This window comes from Crinia signifera, chromosome 3 (assembly GCF_055691185.1).
Source record: "Crinia signifera chromosome 3, ASM5569118v1, whole genome shotgun sequence".
NCBI classification, from domain to species: domain Eukaryota; kingdom Metazoa; phylum Chordata; class Amphibia; order Anura; family Myobatrachidae; genus Crinia; species Crinia signifera.
Genome location: NC_139219.1, coordinates 326,528,611 through 326,542,158, shown reverse-complemented (window position 1 = coordinate 326,542,158; position 13,548 = coordinate 326,528,611). Strand labels below are relative to the sequence as shown.

Here is a 13,548-nt window from a genome sequence, read left to right as displayed (position 1 = left end):
GCTTTCCGGATAACCTCCACCTCCTCATGTGTTTTTGTTGAATGTTGATCAACTGCCGATTGAAGTATATCTTTAATTTCCTGATCTAATGGTTTGCTGTATTCCTCAGTATTGTTATCTGCCATTTTTTAAAGATTCGTTATCCAGGGTTTCATCTTCCTCTGCAATCATCACTATTGGAGTGCTTGGTATTGAAGCGTGTGTTTTGAAGACAGAGTTGTCTTTAACAACTGGTTTTTTATAATTTTTGGAGTTATTCAACTCGGATTCCTCAGAATCAAGTTCCCGTGCATTAGCGACAGCAATCTTGTCACGATTCGCTGAAATTCAAATGATAAAAATTAGTATCAATCACCATATTTTCTAACAATCAAAATTGTTAGTGCGAAAATTATAAACAAAAAACACCTTTAACGTGCTTGAGTTGTCCATCATGTGACCCTTTTGCATTCATGTCTGTGAATCCTAAGAAATGGACCTCATTTTTAATTTTGGACGTTTTCTGCATCTTTTGGATGTGTTTTTTCTGTGATACACACTTTTTAAGTTTTGCTAAATAAAAGAGTAAATAAAAAAAAATTTAGTCCTTCACAAATAAACATAAATATTCCATTTAGTTCTATCACTGTTCAAAAACTTAATTAAATTACCATCTTGCGTGTTGACCAACTTTGAGTTGTCATCGTCACAAACCTGTTTCCAGCGCAGAGAGCTTTTTGCTGTATTACGATATAGGAAAAAATGTAAAAATTTAATTAAAATTTATAAAATTTAGAATTTTGACATTATATACATCAACAATCATCTGCTTAGTCCGGCAATGAGTCACCATAGTTTAACCATTTGTGATTTTGTAGGATTACGTTACAACTATGGGTGGACAATCCCGTGATCGGGAACGGCAGGATCCCGGGATTTGGCCCCTAGAAAGGCGGGATTACAATCCCGGGATTTCGAGATTCTAATTTCGTAATTTCTTGATTAGAATGCGCATGGGCAGTTTAATGCCCACTAGCATCCAAACGTGAGCTCAAACGATCTCCGGCTTCTCCCATTCTCCAGCAGTGCACCTGTGCGCAGCGTGATGAGTACAGAGGTCACGCTGCGCTGGCCAAGTAGCTGCACAGAGCCAGTGTGGCTCTGTGCGGCATGCGTTCGCCCCCGCCCACCAACCCGGCAGGCTCCCCATAGGTCCGTCCACCTACCCCTGGCTCGCTGCTCACATCCCGCACCAATGGCGGATCCCCGCCCATCCGCACAGACAACTCCCCTGACGCCCCCCAAACCACCCTGCTCCCCGGCTCCAGAGACACCCGGCTGGCTGGCCAGCTGACCACCAATACACCCGGCTGCAACGCAGGCGACCCAACCCCACATCTAAGTAGGTATGCGGGGCGTCCAGGGTTTGTTTTCTAAATTAGGGAAACCAATCAATATTTAATATTGATGACAGATATTACTTTTAAATTTTTCAAAACTGTATGCGTGTTCACTATTAATGTGCTATCCCTCTTGACCTTACTTTTATATGAACTGAGTTAAATTATAGGAAGGCGGATTGTTGTGGCACGAATGTGCTTGTTGGCGAGTTGCTCTTTGAATCACCTACATTATCTAAACTATTTTGTGGCAGATTGTTGTAGTGTTCCCGCTAGGCATTTTTAGCGGGGCACTGCAACATGCCCGATTTCTAGAGGGCAAAATGTGCCCTGCCCCATTAGCAGTGCCCCACTAAATTAGCTTGCATTCTGCCTGCCGGTGTGCCTGAGGTGTTGCATCGCTGAAGGGGGCTTGCCCGGCCATGGCTACGTCCCGGTAGCTCAGTGACGTATTCATGGCCGGGCAAGCCCATTAAATCAATGTGGCTGCCCGGGCACGCCCCCCGCCGTAACGTAGGCGTGCCTGATCCGCCAAACCAGCACCCTGCCCCCCATGATTTCTAGGGGGAACTCTATGATGCATGTCAAAAGCAATTCAAAAGTAAATGGATATTACACTCATATAAACTCCACCAATGACTGTTATTTCTAGAAAACATAATTTCGTTACCTTTATACATTCAATATGTTCTGTGTATTAAAAACATTGTACGTATCATTTGTGCTATTATATGCACTTTAAAATACCAATAATTTGCACCACTACTTACCATGTGATCTTTTGTGTTCATTAGAATACGACGCAGTGTCCACGGCTCCTTCAACTCCGCGCACAGCATGGGGTTACATTTTTTCCGACAGACGTTTTTCCCAGTTGCAGAAATCCACCTTCAGAGGTCCGCCCCCTCCAGTTTTTTTTGCGTGGAGAGTTTGCATACTCAACTTCTTCTTAACTAGAACTTTACAGTCCGAATATCTTTTTTTACAAACCATGGCCGATCGAAGGATTTTTCCTACAGCCGACACCTCACTGGCAATTTTCTTCCATGTAGCTTCTTTTTTTTTCAAATGGAAAATTGAAACCGGAACTTTTGCCAAATAATATCTTATAATTGGCTAGAATGCCTTCAACTGGGGCCTCATTTTCTGAAGTGGAAAACCGTGGAGCACGTTTGCGCCTACTGTCTAATTCTTCTGCTGGAGTCTCCATTTCAGAAACTCCTGATGACTCCAATTCAGTATGATAATCCGAAGATACATTTTCAAATTCCACCTCTTCGGATGCATGTTCTGATGACATTCTTACTAAACATAATACAGTAGAGAAAATTACATATTACATAGAGATTCGTTACAAAATGGACCAAAAGGAAATCGTAAAACAAATAAATAAAGATTTAATGGGGGAAAGCAATGTCACGGGGAATGGATGACAATCAAACTCGAGAGACGTAACCCAGACCCCTTCGCCTTTTAATCATCGAGTTGTGTGGAAGGGTATTCAAAGTCCACGTTGGCGTGGTACAATGAGTGCGCAAATTCCTCAAATAGAGGCTTCAAATAGATAAATTAAGGATGGGACCCTGAATATCTTCTGGGCTTATTAGTCAAAAGACATACCTAGGTTCAGTAGGCATGCTTGTAATGCCACAAACACATGTTCAATTTTCTCGGGTAAGGTCGCTTTGTAATGTTTCAGGAAGCATTCTTCCCTCATCAGGTTTTCAAAAAGGATTTTTTTAGTTCAAAAATAAGTATACCCCCCAAACCGTTGATATTAGTTTTTTAAATAGAATGCAAAAATACACTATAGATTCCAAATATTTAGAAGAGAAAAGGGCTGTCATTAACATGTATGTAAAAAATTTAGAGATAGAAATTTCATTCTAATTAGACAAAAATGCAAGACCAATAGAGTTTTGGGGGTAAATTCACTATGGTGAAATTGTAGATTACACCCCGTTATCGGGGATAGTAATGTATACCAAGAAGGTTTAGTCATCCCCCTCAGGGTTAACGCGGTGGGGGAAATTTTACAGACAAATATGGGAATGATCAATAGTAGTTAAAGAGGTTCAAACGCTAACCCACAGCAGCCCCACACAAACTACGGCCTCCCTGCATTGCTAGCAAGCCCCTCACATGTCTCCAGACACCACTATAGAGCTGTGCTGCCCGTGCCAATGACCACATCCTCCCTGCTCTGATCCACTTCAGAGTGCTGGTTGGAGGAGAGCCGAGCGCAGAAGCAGTAGAGCCAAAAGTGGGAGGGAGAGGGGCGCCGTTGTGAGCCGATGTGTCCTGGCGACTCGCAATGAAAAGGGAATCTCTAAATACAAGCAAATTGCAATTCATGCGTTATGTCCAAACATATCCTATAAATAAAATTGAATTTAACGGCAAATGGAGGTGTAGCTGGCCAGCAAATTTTATTTACAGATAGTCCTGGCATTATTGTCGCTTGCTAACCACCCGCAGTGTGCTGCTGATCCACCAGCAACATGGCGCTCCATCTGACAAAGATGCACGTTCGCCCACCACGCAAGTTCATCTCAGTATCCATGCGGCAAGACGGTAGCAATACTATCCGCATACCACTCGAGGGGGCTGGGGGGGAGGGGGGGGGGCAGGGGACACTGAGGGGGCTGCAGTTGCACCGGTGTGGGCACCGGGCGACTGAGGGCAGCACCGTTGAAGGGGGGGGGGGCCACACGCTACTCGTGTGTGCACGCCCCATTCCAACATACAAATGTTGTGAGTGGTAGGGGATGGCAAGGGCAAATCCATCAACATCACCTACAACGATGAATACTGCTCCATCTTTCAATCTTAACCCTTTATTGCTTTTCAAGATGATATAGTTGAATACTTTCATAATAATATGTGAATTTTAAAAATTGAAAATTCTCTTTTACCTGATACTTGAAAAGATTATTATTCCAATTGCAGACCCTTAAGCCAAGTCCTACGAATCAGTTTAGACCTGTAATAAAAATAAAATTACTCGTTAAAGATCACTAAAATTGGAAAAAGTACCATAAATGACATAGCAATGCTTAGCAGTGGGGGATAAAAAAAACCCAGCAAAATTATTTAGTTTATTTTATACTTCATTGTGGCAATAATAGAATGGACTAAAGGCCCATACACACTTGCCGACTTTGAGTAGAAAGTTACCCTAAACAGGGGTTTTGAGCGGCATTCAGCTCAAAGTTGCCAAGTGTGTGTGGCCCGGCGATGAGCGGTGAGCGCTGTTCATCTGGGAAAGCCGCTCATCTGCTGGTTATACCAACAGATGTGCGGCTTTCAAGAGAGCTTTGCATAACTCCCCGCTATGCAGAGCCATCCTCCCCCCCGCCGTTGGTGCCGGGCAGAGGGAAAGCCACTCAGTGTGTATGCACAGAGCGGCTTTCCCCCCGGCGATGATTCCCATCATCGCTGTCCATACATGCTGGGCAAAGTCGCCCAGTGTGTATGGACCATTAGTTTGCTAATGAAAGTGGTTATAGACCAATTTACAGTATATTAAATTACCCCTTAGATGAATATTAATGCATTGGGTGATTTTCGCGTCAAATGTACATGGAGTAGATGTGCAGCGCCCATACACAGATTGCAACAAATATTAGCATATTGGCAGTATGGATGGTGTAATGGTTAGCATTACTGCCTCACAGCGCTGAGGTCATGGGTTCAATTCCCACCATGGCTCTAACTGTGCGGAGTTTGTATATTCTCCCCGTACTTGCGTGGGTTTCCTCCGGGTACTCCGGTTTCTTCCCACAATCCAAAAATATACTGGTAGGCTAATTGGCTCCTAAAAATTAACCCTAGAATGTCTGTGTGTGCGTGTACACACAGGGAATACAGATTGTAAGCTCCACTGGGGCAGGGACTGATGTGAATGTTCAAATATTCTCTGTAAAGCGCTGTTGAATCTGTGTGCGCTATATAAGAAACTGCTAATAAATAAATAAATAAATATAAAAAATGCCAAGACATCATTTATAAAAAAAATAAAAATAAAACTGGCATTAAAAAAACTACCTACACACACTGGGTCTGCCACATACACTGCCCACAGACCAAGGTGCCCTCGATGCGCACAGTCACATCACCACACGTGACTGCTGGTGTCAGGAACAGCCGAGATTCTATAAACCAAAAATGGGATAAAAAACCCCTTTCATGGAATTTTAACCCATCTCCATATTCTGTGAGGCGCCTCCGCAGTGCCGGTGCTACGGAGGGACTCGCCAGCAAAATGTGGCGATTCCTTGCAGAAGCCTATGGGATTCCGTGACGGATCCCTCCCAGCATGCCCTGCGGCCGGCGCTTCACTCTGCGCATGCGCAGAAGGACTCCCGAGTCACACTCCCGGAAGTTCAGTGCCGGCACAGCATTGCGAGTGACATGCTCTTATCGCAAGAGCTGTCCCTTTGCAGTAATAACGGCATATGTTACAGCATATGCTGTTATTATAAATGCAGTAGCCGGCGAAGGGGGGCCGCGGATGTTACCACATCCCGCCCAAGGGAGGAAAGAGATGCGGTAACGTAGCGAGCTGCCAGCGGTAAGTACACCAAAACGCCCCAGATTGACAGAGAAACTTTCAGCATCCCACCCTTCCGTATGTAAACTGACAGCTAGAAAAACTCCATGTACATTGTTTTATTTAAATGACAAAAAAAAAAAAGTTATGTCTTCTCCCTCTTGTTTTCACAGCAATCTACTTGCCTATCCATCACAGCGTGCTTACAGTGTAAACACACGTGCGACATGCCATGTGATGTGCTCTGATTGAATCAGAACTCACATCGCACAACATTACAGTTCCCGCTAGGATGTTTCAGCGGGGCGCTGCGCCCTGCCCTATTTAAAAAAGGGCAGAATGCGCCCTGCCCCTCTAGCAGCGCGCGACTAAAAAAAACTACTGCCTGACCTGCCGTAGTGCACCGGTGAAGCCCAGCGCCGTCATTGATTGCGGTGCATTGTGCTTTCCCGGCAGCTCGGGGACATTCTTAGTGCCGGGCAAGCCACAATCAGCGATGCGGAGGCACGGGCATGCCCCATTCATTGACGTGGTGGCCCAGGACCTACCCCATTTGTGCCATGTCGGTCCGAGCACGCCCCCATTTGTCCCGAGGCAGTCCGGGCACGCCCCCATTTGTGATGCGGTGGCCCTGGCACACCCCCATTTGGGACGCGGCGGCCCGGGCACGCCCCCATATGTGACGTCAGCGTGCCCAGTCTGCCCCTCCAGCGCCCTGCCCTGTTTAGTTCCTAGAAAATGCGATGGTCGGCGATAGGGGGCGGAGATTCTTAGAGAATCTTGTCCCTTATACGTACTTGTATAACATATAATATATACGTACTTGCATATAACGTATAATGCGTAGATTGTATATGATTAATAATTGCGTATAATGTATATGTACTTGCGTAGCACATAATGCATGTCACATATCACATGAATACATCCCCCAATGAGCTTGTATTTTGGCATCATGTGTGAAAAACACGGGTCTGTGCTGTTCACACTGACGTACACCCGTGTATTAACCAGGAAAAACCCTGCAAAAAACCCGGGTGTAATTCCAGGGGCATAACACCCGGGAATTTCACAAAGACCCTTTCACACTACACATACATTACACACAGCACATATCACCGTATGGTGACCCGTTTCACAATACAGTAAACTTACAGATGAACCAGGGATCTGCCGTGCTACAAAACGCGCGCATCTTTGAGCTGCGCAGCGTCCGGAAGCAGGAAGGTGCTAGTGCGCATATCCCCTATGCACACAGCGGGCGCATGCGCACTAGACACAAAAAGGACGGAGATCGCGCAGGGGTCAGTTACCGCAAACAGATTGCGGTAACTGAATTCGGTACTCTTTACCTAGAACGGCGCCGCCGATCAAAATCGTGGTCATCGCGGGTAAAAATCGCGGTGATCGCGGTAATCGCGGGCATCGCGGGTAAAATTGGATGGTCGCGATGCCCGCGATTACCGCGATCACCGCGATTTTCCCATAGGAAACAATGTTAAAAAGCCTGATTGACCGCGATTTGACACTTAAATGCCTCAATGGACCCGATTTTGGCATATAAATCAATGTAAAATGGGCCACACAGCCCAAATAGGGCCAATGAACCGTTAAATGTCCCCCCAAATTTTTAACGCCACCCCACGATCCACGCCAACCCGAAGCGTGGCGAGCGCAGCGAGCCCGCGAGGGGCGGCGGTACGCGTCCTCCGACCTTTTCATGCCCTACTATCCACGTCGGCGTGGTGTGAGAATATAATAGTGTGGCGAGCGCAGCGAGCCACCGAGCCCGAAGCGTGGCGAGCGCAGCGAGCCCCGCGAGGGGACGCGGATACCTTCACAGGTAGACGCGTCCCCTCGCGGGCTTCACAGGTGTCCGGGTCGCCACGGACACCTGTGAAGCCCGCGAGGGGACGCGTCTACCTGTGAAGGTATCCGCGTCCCCTCGCGGGGCTCGCTGCGCTCGCCACGCTTCGGGCTCGGTGGCTCGCTGCGCTCGCCACACTATTATATTCTCACACCACGCCGACGTGGATAGTAGGGCATGAAAAGGTCGGAGGACGCGTACCGCCGCCCCTCGCGGGCTCGCTGCGCTCGCCACGCTTCGGGTTGGCGTGGATCGTGGGGTGGCGTTAAAAATTTGGGGGGACATTTAAGGGTTAATGGGCTCTGTGGCCCATTTAACATTGATTCCTATGGCCAAATCGGGTTGATTGAGCCATTTAACACTAAAATCGGGTCCATCGCGACTTTTAACATTGTTCCCTATGGGAAATCGTGAGCATCGCGTCGCGGGCATCGCGGGTGCGTTTATGTGCGGCCGCGACGCGACCGACACGATTTTTATGTTTTACATTGATTTCAATGGCAAATCGCGGGCATCGCGTCGGTCGCGTCGCGGCCATACATTAATGTACCCGCGATGCCCGCGACGGGCGCCGCACTAAGTAAAGAGTACCCTGAATTCTTACAGAATATGGAGATGAGAGGAGCTGAAACGGCGCGAAGTAGTGACGGTCATCTTGCGGTAAATATACACATTCGCCGCGATTGTACCAGAATCCCGCCCATACTCTACTCCTGGGTTTCAGCGCGTTCATGTGGAAAAACCTGGGATTTTCGCCTATGTCTGAAAGGGGTATAATTGTCTTAAGAGCATTCAGGGGAGTTTTCCTGACAGGACTCATCACACTCTGACTATATCACTCCGCCCCTTCTCCTCGAGACAAGTCACACACACACTGCTCTGTATCACTCTGCCCTTTCATCTCGAGACAAGTCACCCACTGCTCTGTATCTCTCTGCCCCTTCTCCTCGAGACAGGTCACACACTTCTCTGTATCTCTCTGCCCCTTCTCCTTGAGGCAGGAAACACACACAGCTCTGTATCACTCCGCCCCTTCTCCTCGAGACAGTTCACACAAACACTGCTCCCCTTAATCTCGAGACAGGTCACCCACTGCTCTGTATCACTCCGCCCCTTCTCCTCGAGACAGGTCACACACACACTGCTCCCCTTAATCTCGAGACAGGTCACACACACACTACTCTGTATCACTCCGCCCCCTCTCCTCGAGACATGACACACACTGCTCTGTATCACTCCTCCCCGTCTCCTCGAGACAAGTCACCCACTGCTCTGTATCTCTCTGCCCCTTCTCCTTGAGGCAGGACACACACACAGCTCTGTATCACTCCGCCCCTTCTCCTCGAGACAGGTCACACACACTGCTCAGTATCACTCTGCCCCTCTCCTCGAGACAGTTCACACATTGGGGCAGATGTATTAAGCCTGGAGAAGAGATAAACTGGAGATAAAGTGGAGATAAAGTGGAAGAGATAACGCACTAGCCAATCAGCAGTGTTTGAAATATGACAGTTGGGATCTGATTGGCTGGTGAGTTATCTCCTTCCACTTTATCTCCAGTTTATCTCTTCATCAGGCTTAATACATCTGCCCCACTGCTCTGTATCACTCCGCACCCTCTCCTCAAGACAGGTCACACACTGCTCTGTATCACTCCGCCCCACTATCTCCAGACAAGGAAAATTACACTAGGGTGGACATTGGAAGCACACCATCAAATGCTGGCAGGGCATCTGCTATTGAATCTTTCAATGTGATGGTAACTGAACATCACATCAAAAGTGCATGCACAAATCATAATAATTTGTTTTACTATCAAACATCTTTAGCGTGGCCAGACGTGCAAAAGAACTGCAGAATGGGGGGCACAACCTAATCGGACTGCTGTCATCGTACGGTAATAGTTCTACTATCAAAACAAAAACATTGATAGATGTGAAACATTGCGATGCGATGTCCATCTTTAAATGACATTGAGGCTGTATTACTTTGTTCCCTGCTGTTTTAACTCCATGTGCGGAATACCTGTGTATACTGTAGCTACTGTATGAATGTAAGGCGCCCATTATTTTACTGTGACACACATATACATATACTTTAATCTACCTTAACACTAAGAAATAATGACACAGACACCAACTGCTAGATTCAAAGCTTAAGTGGAGGACGGCAAAGAAAGGCGTTACTACCGGTAACTCAAAATACCAAGGAGGGGACTTCCCACCGCCTCCTAACTGCATAACCTGCATTGTAAGGAACTCTCCACCCTTTACTCTGTCTGGCAAAGCATGGACGTACCAACACAGGAGAACCCTCTGTCCACTTGCATGGGAAGGCCACACCCACTGTCCTTCAAAAAGGGGGTGTCCCACAATGACCGCTTATGTAGGACTTTGAACGCTGGCCAGTAGCGACTTCCCGCCCATATGGCATTCTTTAGCCGATTATAGAATGAATCAGAATAGTATCAAAATCAAATTAAATTTGAGTGGGTGGGAGGGGCCTCCAAAATATCAAGAGAAAGAAGTAACACCTGACCTGACCTAAGCTAGCACTACCACTACTTTAAACAAAGCATCACAAAACATAGGGCTCTTACTGTATATGGCTTTGCGCCTATGCAGCCCCCAACAGTTTTATAATATATAATATAGCCTCAGTGTCCTGTTCTTAGCTGACCAAAGTAGAACCCAGCATTGTTCTGCTGCTGTGGCCTATCCGCTTCATGGTTCTAAGCAGTGCTTAAAGTGGTCGAAGGGAGGTGGTGGAACTCACCCCTCAACACCCACCCTTGTGGACCACACCGCTAGCACCTCCCAACTGACAGATGCCACGCCCATAACTCCACCTCTTTAGGTATATTCATTGTTTACCCATTTGCTGTTGACTTTAAATTATATCCACGCAGGATGAGGATCAGCTGTTCTTTTATTATTACAAATTACATCTTTAATGTTTTTAGCCACATAAGATACAGTAGAGAAAATCGTACTAGAAATACCCTGAAATTTTGCTTTGCATAAGACTCCAATTACAGTGCTATTAATAGGTTTCTCATTGGTAAATATGAATGAATCATATTGTATGTGCTAAACAGGATCTTACATAGGGGGATGGGCCCTAAACTGCACACCCTGGACATATGAGGTGCTACCTGCTGAGACCTGTAGTGCAGCAAGCAGGAGGAGGAGTTTGCAGGTGCACACTAAATATAAATGCTAGACCTTTTAATATCTTTGCTATATTGCATTGGAGGTTATTAGCATAATGATGGCCATTATTATCGGCTTGTCCACCGCGTCCAGGTTACCTCAATAGGACAAGTCCCTAACACTACTCTGGGACAGGTCCAGGGCACAGGGCCCCCCAGGCCAGCCCAGCAGAACCACCCCATGGCATCACATTAGTGTGAAATTAAAGTGATAGTAAAAGGGATAGGGGAAATTATATGTGATAGGACTTACCTAGGTAAGAAGTAATAATAAATGTGAAGGGTGCTACATATATATTAAACAAACTAAAGGGGTGATGGAAAGTATACAATATGATGCAATGGAGCAGCGCAGCAACAGCAGCCCAAAGAGCCCTGCGCCCCAAACACAGTCCCACAGACTAACACTCAGCATATATATATAGTAGGACTTACCCTCATAGTGCCAAGCTGAGGTGTGCAGTCTTGAATGTTGGACTCCAACCTAATTAAAAACAATCTGGGACAGGTGGGTGGGGTGCTAGTTAAGGAGGAAGGCGTCTCTAGTTCCTTCCAGTGTGTATGAATACACAATATATAGTACATAGGGGGAGGGGCCCTAAACTGCACACCCTGGACATATGAGGTGCTACCTGCTGAGACCTGTAGTGCAGCAAGCAGGAGGAGGAGTTTGCAGGTGCACACTAAATATAAATGCTAGACCTTTTAATATCTTTGCTATATTGCATTGGAGGTTATTAGCATAATGATGGCCATTATTATGGGCTTGTCCACCGCGTCCAGGTTACCTCAATAGGACAAGTCCCTAACACTACTCTAAACAGGATCTTACAAGGTCATATATTGGTGTTAGTTTGTAAATTTTAAATGTACTCATACCAGAAAGATTTAAGACTAACCACAATGAGTCTCTGATTTCCAGATGACATAGTCCATTTGTGGTGGTAGTAGCCAATCCCAGATGACATGGTGGTCTTAAGAGATTTCAGCCGCCAGAGGAAGGAGATGAGGAGTGGTGAAGCTGTTGTTTTGTAAAGATGTGGAAGAAGCTAAAAATAAAGAGAACATTGTATTTAGTTAAACTGTATGGCTTTAGAGGAATTTACATGGACAACACAAATACAGATACTTACCCATAATGATTCTTTGAATATCTGGTGACTGAGTCTATATTATGGTAGTTGCCATTTCCAGGGGATGGTGTCTTTTGATGTTGGTCGGTCATTGCCATTTCCAGGTGTGGTGAATTTTGATTGTGGTAGTTGCCATTTCCGGCTGATTGTCTCTTGATGGTGGTGTCCTATCATTGAAATTTCATGCCAAAGAGGCAGGAGGAGAGTGGACCCTATAGCATGCAAAAGATGCACTTTAGCAAGTGAAATCAAATTACAAAAAGCAAAAATTCTAAATAATGCTCAACTGACCTATAACAAACGCCACAAGTGCTGGAAACTGGAGTGATCCTCTTTCCTCTCATCATAAGTTCTGCTAGGTGAGAAATGGAAAGAGAACTCCTTATCTTGGTAGCGATTATGTTCATCACACTGAATCCTCTTTCACATTCTGCATTACTAACTGGCAAAATTGGCAATAAATCTGATGGTACACTTTTGCCTCCATTGTCTTTGAAGTCTCGAAAAGCCATCTTTGTTTTTCCAAAGTTAATTTGGAAACAGTCACATAAGGTTTTCAACTCTTTTTCACCAAACTCTCCTGGCAGGACATCAGGCCAGAAGTCACCGTAAAGAACTTTAACAAGTTTGTAAAAATTCATGTCTTCTGATGACAAACATAAAACTGCCCTCGTCTGATGGTTTTTACTTTAGCTCTCTTAATAAGTTCTACTTCTTTGAAATATCCTCTTGCGATAGCTCCAGAAGCCTCATTTGAGAAAATTCCAGATTTCAACATGTGATTCAAAAACATGAACCTGCCTTACTAATAACCTTTGAACTTTTACCAAGTGAATGTTTCGGTCTTGTAAAGCAAGTGAAAGGTCACGAAGATCTGACAGAGCATCACACATTAACCCCTTCCTGACAGAGCCAGTTTTTGCGTTCCTGACAGAGCCATTTTTTTCAAATCTGACATGTTTCACTTAAGTGGGGATAACTTTTTTTTGCTTTTACTTATCCCAGTGATTTTGAGATTGTTTTCTCGTGACACATTGTACTTCAAGTTAGTGGTAAATTTGGGTCGATACAGTCTGTGTTTTTTTGTGAAAAATACCAAAATGTCGTGAAAAAATGGAAAATTTTGCAATTTGCAAAATGTCACATTTTCTGCTTGAGAGACAAATAAACATACCACTCAAAATAGTTAATAACTAACAAAGACCATATGTCTACTTTATGTTGCCATCATTATTTCAACCTCCTTTTCATTTTTTTGGACACTAGGAGGCTTCAAATATGAATAGCAAATTCTCAAATTTTCAAGAAAATTTCAAACACTGATTTTTTTAGGGACCAGTTCAGTTCTGATGTGACTTTGAGGGACTTGTATGTGAGACACCCCCATAAATGATGCCATTTCAAAA

At 45.3% G+C, this 13,548-nt stretch overlaps 1 long non-coding RNA gene across 2 annotated transcripts in view; it reads right to left on the bottom strand.

Annotated features, from left to right (window-relative positions):
• Positions 1 to 2,540: 2,540 nt before the first annotated feature.
• Positions 2,541 to 13,548, bottom strand: part of LOC146062811 (uncharacterized) — a 49,378-nt gene continuing 38,370 nt past the window's right edge. The window contains exons 3-7 of one of the 2 annotated variants that reach the window (XR_014471532.1): positions 12,434 to 12,497; positions 12,143 to 12,354; positions 11,909 to 12,058; positions 4,295 to 4,362; positions 2,541 to 2,684 (exon numbers count right to left, since the gene is read on the bottom strand). This is a non-coding gene — a long non-coding RNA (uncharacterized LOC146062811). The remainder of the gene's footprint in view (positions 2,685 to 4,294; positions 4,363 to 11,908; positions 12,059 to 12,142; positions 12,355 to 12,433; positions 12,498 to 13,548) is intronic. The other variant, XR_014471533.1, reaches the window with a different exon arrangement.